We start from the raw sequence: 8,479 nt of genomic DNA on the forward strand, positions 1-8,479 counted from the left end.
ACAGCTGGAAGAATCAAGATCACATTAATCAATCACAGAAATGTGAAGGGGTGGGGGGAACATACAAATGATGGGCTGTCGCAGCTCACAGGCATCATATGTCTCGAAGGCTTAACCAAACTATGTCTACCCACCTGCTGAAGAAATACAAAGCCATATGTGTCGGTAGCACCAGACAAACAAAAGTAACATCATACATTAGTACCACAAATCTGATAATCCACAGAGTTCAGGAACTCACAGGTTGCTCAATTTGATTCTTCTCACGTTCTTTCCAAAATAATAATTTGCATTCAATTTATTGTGCTATACTCTTGTAGCCTAGTTATGCATTACATTGTAATGTGAACATACAAAAGGTTAATATGCCTTTGTACATTTTTCAATTAGTGATGTCAGCCCATGATATATTCACAATAATTAATGTCTATCCCTAATGTAAATGTCAATGATAGTCCATAATCTTTATTATGCCCTTCCTTTCTATCATGTGTCCCCAAAGGCATATATGTTCTTCTACATAACACATGTTTCCTTTTTTATTTTTTGCTACTTATGCCTTAAAAAAAGGTTTTCTTTTACAAAGGTCACCTAACATAGTCACACTATTATCCTACCTTCACTCTCCATACCTGTTATTACCCTTAGGGATTTGAAGAAGTTTAAGTCATGGGCATAAAGGATGATAAGACCACTTGCACAGCATTCTGTTCCTTCCTTGGGATAGAGCTTGCCAGGCACTGTCAGATAGCGAGGGGAAACTTAGGCCCCCTGGCATGCTAGAGATCTCAAGTATTGAGCGTCAAGGGAGTGCTAATCCAGAACGTGTGAAATGTCTATATGTGACATGTGTTTTACAATGTATGCTTGTCCGCATGCCCTTATGCTACTCTATAGTTTCTGTATATACTATTACATATTTTGAAGTGACTATATATATTGTTAAAATAAATTAACAGCCCTGCACAAAAATTGTACCCTTAGGTCCTTCACCAAAGTGTATGGCTAAAAATTCTTGATGCAGTTTTGGAAGCCAAATCCAGGAGTGAATTCAAATAAGAGATGTCGTGTCTGCTCTTTATACTTTCTCTTCTTTTATAATCCACTCATGATTTTAGCATCAAGAAACCTGATTGCATGGTCATACCCTTAATGCATTTCTGGATTAAAAGAATGGGCTGAAGGATGGCAAGGCTGCTGCTAAACTGGATCAATGACCGATTTCTGTTGTCACCACAGTGTCAATACATTTCAGAAGTAGAGGTATTACTTCTTTGTTATTGTTAACCCTTTATGACCTTTAAAAAAAAATTATCTCCCTGGAAACCCCTATTAGGACATTAGTATTAAATAGTTAATTTAGTCACAAGTTAGACACAAGAACTAGAAGGCATGGTAGAATATGGTATTAAGGAAAGCTTGAAAAGCTTGATTGAAATCTACCATCTAATTGAAATAAAATGTACAGTACAGACCAAAAGTTTGGACACACCTTCTCATTCAAAGAGTTTTCTTTATTTTCATGACTATGAAAATTGTATATTCACACTGAAGGCATCAAAACTATGAATTAACACATGTGGAATTATATACATAACAAAAAAGTGTGAAACAACAGAAAATATGTCATATTCTAGGTTCTTCAAAGTAGCCACCTTTTGCTTTGATTACTGCTTTGCACACTCTTGGCATTCTCTTGATTAGCTTCAAGAGGTAGTCGCCTGAAATGGTCTTCCAACAGTCTTGAAGGAGTTCCCAGAGATGCTTAGCACTTGTTGGCCCTTTTGCCTTCACTCTGCGGTCCAGCTCACCCCAGGTCCGGTGACTGTGGAGGCCAGGTCATCTGGCGCAGCACCCCATCACTCTCCTTCATGGTCAAATAGCCCTTACACAGCCTGGAGGTGTGTTTGGGGTCATTGTCCTGTTGAAAAATAAATGATGGTCCAACTAAACGCAAACCGGATGGAATAGCATGCCGCTGCAAGATGCTGTGGTAGCCATGCTGGTTCAGTATGCCTTCAATTTTGAATAAATCCCCAACAGTGTCACCAGCAAAGCACCCCCACACCATCACACCTCCTCCTCCATGCTTCACAGTGGGAACCAGGCATGTAGAGTCCATCCGTTCACCTTTTCTGCGTCGCACAAAGACACAGTGGTTGGAACCAAAGATCTCAAATTTGGACTCATCAGACCAAAGAACAGATTTCCACTGGTCTAATGTCCATTCCTTGTGTTCTTTAGCCCAAACAAGTCTCTTCTGCTTGTTGCCTGTCCTTAGCAGTGGTTTCCTAGCAGATATTCCACCATGAAGGCCTGATTCACACAGTCTCCTCTTAACAGTTGTTCTAGAGATGTGTCTGCTGCTAGAACTCTGTGTGGCATTGACCTGGTCTCTAATCTGAGCTGCTGTCAAAGTTTTCCCAATTGTTCGGACTGACTGACCTTCATTTCTTAAAGTATTGATGGCCACTCGTTTTTCTTTACTTAGCTGCTTTTTTCTTGCCATAATACAAATTCTAACAGTATATTCAGTAGGACTATCAGCTGTGTATCCACCTGACTTCTCCACAACGCAACTGATGGTCCCAACCCCATTTATAAGGCAAGAAATCCCACTTATTAAACCTGACAGGGCACACCTGTGAAGTGAAAACCATTTCAGGTGACTACCTCTTGATGCTCATCAAGAGAATGCCAAGAGTGTGCAAAGCAGTAATCAAAGCAAAAGGTGGCTACTTTGAAGAACCTAGAATATGACATATTTTCAGTTGTTTCGCACTTTTTTGTTATGTATATAATTCCACGGGTTAATTCAAATTTTGATGCCTTCAGTGTGAATCTACAATTTTCATAGTCATGAAAATAAATAAAACTCTTTGAATGAGAAGGTCTCTAGAACAGTTGTTCTAGAGATGTGTCTGCTGCTAGAACTCTGTGTGGCATTGACCTGGTCTCTAATCTGAGCTGCTGTCAAAGTTTTCCCAATTGTTCGAACTGACTGACCTTCATTTCTTAAAGTATTGATGGCCACTCGTTTTTCTTTACTTAGCTGCTTTTTTCTTGCCATAATACAAATTCTAACAGTATATTCAGTAGGACTATCAGCTGTGTATCCACCTGACTTCTCCACAACGCAACTGATGGTCCCAACCCCATTTATAAGGCAAGAAATCCCACTTATTAAACCTGACAGGGCACACCTGTGAAGTGAAAACCATTTCAGGTGACTACCTCTTGATGCTCATCAAGAGAATGCCAAGAGTGTGCAAAGCAGTAATCAAAGCAAAAGGTGGCTACTTTGAAGAACCTAGAATATTACAGATTTTCAGTTGTTTCACACTTTTTTGTTATGTATATAATTCCACGAGTTAATTCATAATTTTGATGCCTTCAGTGTGAATCTACAATTTTCATAGTCATGAAAATAAATAAAACTCTTTGAATGAGAAGGTGTGTCCAAACTTTTGGTCTGTACTGTATGTCTGTACAGACCAATGTATCTTTAAAAACATGCCCACGAATCAGGGTCGTAAATTCACCAGATTGATGGAGTAGAGCAATGTGAGCGATTAAGGCTGAACATCATAATATGTCTATGTATGGCCAGTCTGCCTAGTAAGAACAGTATTGTAACTCAGCCATGTCAAAGCGCTAGATACCAGAAGCGCAAGTAAAAGCAGGTTTCAGCAATATCTATGTTATGGATTTAGTGGAACAACTGCAGCTAAAAACTGAGAAACTCCACAAAGGTGGATTTTGGATAGAAGGTAACTGACCAGAACAAAAAGACCTAACAGACAATCTGACAGCAAAAGATTCAGGACAGAACGGGCTTAGCAACACATTCAGACATGGAAAACTTCCGGAACTCAGGCATGCAGAGACATAGACTTGGAGCTTATTCAGACTTGAATCAAGACTTCAGGAACCCAGGCATACAAAGAAGGCCAGTCCAAACAGTAACAACTGCAGGGACCAGCAAACAAAGGGCACTAACTTCAAAAACCTAAACATACCAGAAAGTAGCAGGCTGACATGGAACTTCAAGAACCCAGATATATCAAAAAAGACCAGTCCAAACAGTAACAACTGCAGGGACCAGTGCACACATGGCAGACACTTCAGGAACCTGAATACACCAGATAATAGCAGGCAGACAAGGAATTTCAGGAATTCAAACACACTAGGCAGGGACAGGCAGATACAAGGCAAAGCTTCAGGGACTGAGACTTCAGAAGCAAACATTGTTGCACAGCGAGAGTCTGGCCACACACTTCAGATAGAACCTCCCTCAGACAGAGCTCATAACTAAATAGCATAAACTAAGGAGCACATAGACAACATATGTAGATTTAGACACAGACTGGGTAATTAACCTCTAAGGAACCAGATTGGAGAGAGTACACATCACAATAGAGCTATTCACACCCACAAATAATATGCAGCCCGTAAGCATTGAACAGAGCTGGAGGTGTACTGCCACACCGACATATGGCCCTAGATACATATCCACAAGTATTCGGCAACCAGCCCACACAGAACCTCATGAATTCAATTAAGTGATGCAACAATGTTATTGACAGACTGCATTAAGATTATTACCTGTGGAATTACCCAACTACTCTTAATCATTCAACATGGGAAACTGTGAAATGCTGCCTAAAAATCCCCTGATCCTATTATACCCTGCCTCACCCCATTTTGCACCATCTCATAAGTAAAGATACTTTAGCTTTAGATGAGTAGAAAGGGTCACTTCATTCTGTGTTGATCATTCTTTAAGGTGATAAATTGCATGAAAATGTTACACTCGTGAGCCCCTCTAGCTAACTGTATCCCTTTTATCTCTAACCCCATCTGGATTGGAAGTGAGATTAGTAGCAGTTGCAATCAGGGCTACCAGATGCTAGAGAAGAGTGTTGTATTCTTATGTAATGTCCTTGTTATAATGTAATTTATTCTATGGTATAGAGGAAGGGAAATCCACTGGCTTGGAAGTGCAAACTTAGTTTCCAGGCAAACATGACTGAAGATGAAAATGACCTTGTAGAAATTCATATCTGAACATCCAGGCTCTAAACAGGCTGAATTAGCCTAACTTTAAACCCATGATACTGCATACCTTCCAAATTTGAAAAGCCGAAGAGATGATAGCAGGAGTGCATGCCACAGCAATTTTTTTTCTACTATGCCACGCCTCTAACTTCACCTATACATCTCCAATCCTACCCAGTCCCCTTAGTGCCCCACATGATAATTATTCCCCCTTTGTGCCCACACACACAGTACTTATGTGCCATTTGTGTCCCCACACAGTAGTTATGTCTCTCTTGTTCCCTAACACTGTAGTTATGCCTCCTTTGTGCCTACACACAGTAGCTATGCCCCCTTACTGCCCCACATAGTAGTTATACCCATACTGTGCCCCCACACAGTAGTTATGTCATCCACACAGTAGATACGCCCTTTTGTGCCCCAACACAGTAGTTATACCCCATTTGTGCCCGCACACAGTAGTTATGTCTCCTTACTGCCCCCACACAATAGTTATACCTACACTGTGCCCCACACAGTAGTTATACCCCCTTACTGCCCACACAAAGTAAAGCTCACATTGTGCCCCCACACAGTAGTCATGTCCCTCTTACAGTAGTGTCCCCTGTACTGTTAATAAAAAAAACAGTAATAGTAACCTAGTCCCTTACCCCTGATGATCAAAGCACCTTCTGTGCTCCAGAGCAAGCTAGATGCAGTGACATATAGAGCCTGCTGGGCTGATTCTGCAGCCTACACAGCCCGGCAGGCGCAATATGTCACCACGTCACTCCTGCTGGGGAGAGCAGGCCAGTGAATAGTGAAGCAGGTTCCTGACAGCTCCCTGCTTCACCATTGCATTCAAATGTATCTATGTCCTCAGGACACAGAGGCAGTTAAAATCGGGACCTGCCACAACCATCTCGGGACAACCATCGAAATCAGGGATGGTTCCACCAGATACAGAACGGTGGAGAGATATGCTACTGTAGATAGACATTTCCTCTTCTTTCTTGTAGTGCTCTTTTCTGCTCTTTCATTGGGACTCATGGCTTTAATAGATTACGTTAAAGGGAATGTCATCAAACAATGACCTAATGTTTAAATCACTTTTTTATGTTAAATATATTTTTTTTGTTATAATTTCTGGAAATGTTCATTTAAATTTTCTATGTCACTATCTAACTATCTATATTTTACAGAAATACCTAAAATTGTGCAGTTTTCGCACTTCCCAATAGACATAGGAATACATTAAGACTTCCTGTTCTGTCAAAACGTCACAATTTGTAAATTCAGTTCACCGCTACGAGTAGATGGTCCAGCCACTGGTGAAGACGATGCCGGCAGCAGGTTATATACAATGTCCAAAAGATCCACATTTCACCTCAGCGGCTTCGTCAGGAAGTTGGGCTTACCTTTTGCGTTCATCATGTCCTCAGGTACGTTCCACGTATAGTACCACGGTATATCTATACATGGTCCCATATCACATCCATATTAGGCCCAGGATACCATCCGTGGGGCATTATTATATCTTGATATCCAGTGACCGATTCTATTTGTGACATTTTATTTTATATGTCTTAGTCTTGGATGTCTATGTATATATATATTTCGATGTGAGGTCCATGGACAATCAGTGATTTATTGATTCTGCTTTATAGCATATACCCCCTTCTGGGTTAATTTCACTATTTGCTATGCAGTATTGGTTGTCCATGCATCATAATTATTTTGACCTGTAGGCTATCCATGCTTATTCTTGTGTGGACACACATGGTCTCGCAATTGTGTACACTGCCCTATGTTTCTCTGTATACTGTTTACCATCCTGTCTTTTCCCTTATTTATTATACTTGAGAATAAAGTGATATTTTGATATATTATCTCCACTTGCTTTTTTTGCTCATAGATTAGATACTATACAGGTGGTATGTGTTGCTGTCTAGGTTGGACAGAGAGGTGTTTGTAGGTTTAATAGTCTTCTTGTATATTAGTCTCCTCTTTGAGTGTGTCACATCTTCGATATCCATTGTGATACAATATCAGGTTTTACATTCAGAAATGACCGTTGGCCAAGATACAGTTGAGGTCCTCTGTTCAAAGTGATTTGATAGGTGTCATGATTCAATATTTTACTAGCAATTCCTAGCAATGTTTTAGGAACAGAATGAAAACTCAGATTTTACTAACTGCATCTAACTAAACTGATCTTATATTGTGCAGAATGATTAACACATTGATGACTGGAATGCACACTGGACCCCTAATTGTGCTCTGTGGTATGTTGGACATTCATCTAGTTCCTTTATCTCATAGCCCAGATACATATTGGAGACCCTAGGAGCAAAATCTGCTGCCTGTGATGCCTTTCAGTTTAGAACGCAACCATCATGCTGGCACTGCTATGGGAGGGCACTGCATTGCTGCCACTGTTATGGAGGTTGGGGGCTGTATAAGTTCTATTTCAAGCAGCAAACCAGCCAAAACTGTTACCGTGTTATGCCTGGTGCAGAAACTATTGCCGGAACTATTCCTTCCTTATAATTGCCTGCTCATCACTGGAGGAAAGAGCTGCATTAACATGCTTCACTGTATGGGGACGAGTGATGATTACTGCAATCGTTCATCCTTAAAGGGGTTGTCCGGGTTCAGAGCTGGACCCATACATGACCTCTTCTGCACTCATTTAGCATGTCTGAGTGGAGCATCGGAGCATTTCTTTACTACCGTTGACGTCCCGGGCTTCACATGAGTATGCTAGGCAGAGACTTCTGCCTAGCAGTGATCCTGGTGACATCACTGGCACAAATGGGCGGTGTATAGCGCTGCCCTAGGCTGTTTTAGAGCTTAGGGCAGTACTACAGAACACCCATTTGTGCCGGTGACGTCACCGGGATCACTGCTAGGCGGAGGCTGTGAGGATGTGAACAAAACAGACCTGGCCCTGTACGATGCAGCACAGGGCAAAGGGGAGCATCGGAGCAAGAAATGCCCCACTCAGACACGCTAAATTAGTGAAGATGAGGTTATGTTCAGGTTCAGCTCTAAAGCCAGACCTCTTCAAAGTCTCTTTAGAGGGGATAATTCAGTAGGCGATTCTCAGGAAGGAAGCATTCCGCCTGCTTGTCAATGGAGGAGACCACGGCATTTACATGCAGCAATCTTCTCCACAGTATGAGGAGGAGCAATCGTTAATGCCATGGCTCATCCCCATACAGAATGATTGTTTGACGTCAGAAGATTGTCTTTAGACAACATAATCTGCTGCCGGCAAACTATTTAGTTGACTACACAAACGATGCTCGTTTATCAGGTAAAAGGCAGCACTTTTACACTGCCAGATAATCGCTAAGGAGCGTTCCTATGAACGCTCCTTAGCGATTATCTGCCGGATTCTAAGTGTAAAGGGACCTTTATAAAGAGTTCTTGTTTCTTG

This window comes from Bufo gargarizans, chromosome 1, assembly GCF_014858855.1.
Source record: "Bufo gargarizans isolate SCDJY-AF-19 chromosome 1, ASM1485885v1, whole genome shotgun sequence".
Classification (NCBI taxonomy): domain Eukaryota; kingdom Metazoa; phylum Chordata; class Amphibia; order Anura; family Bufonidae; genus Bufo; species Bufo gargarizans.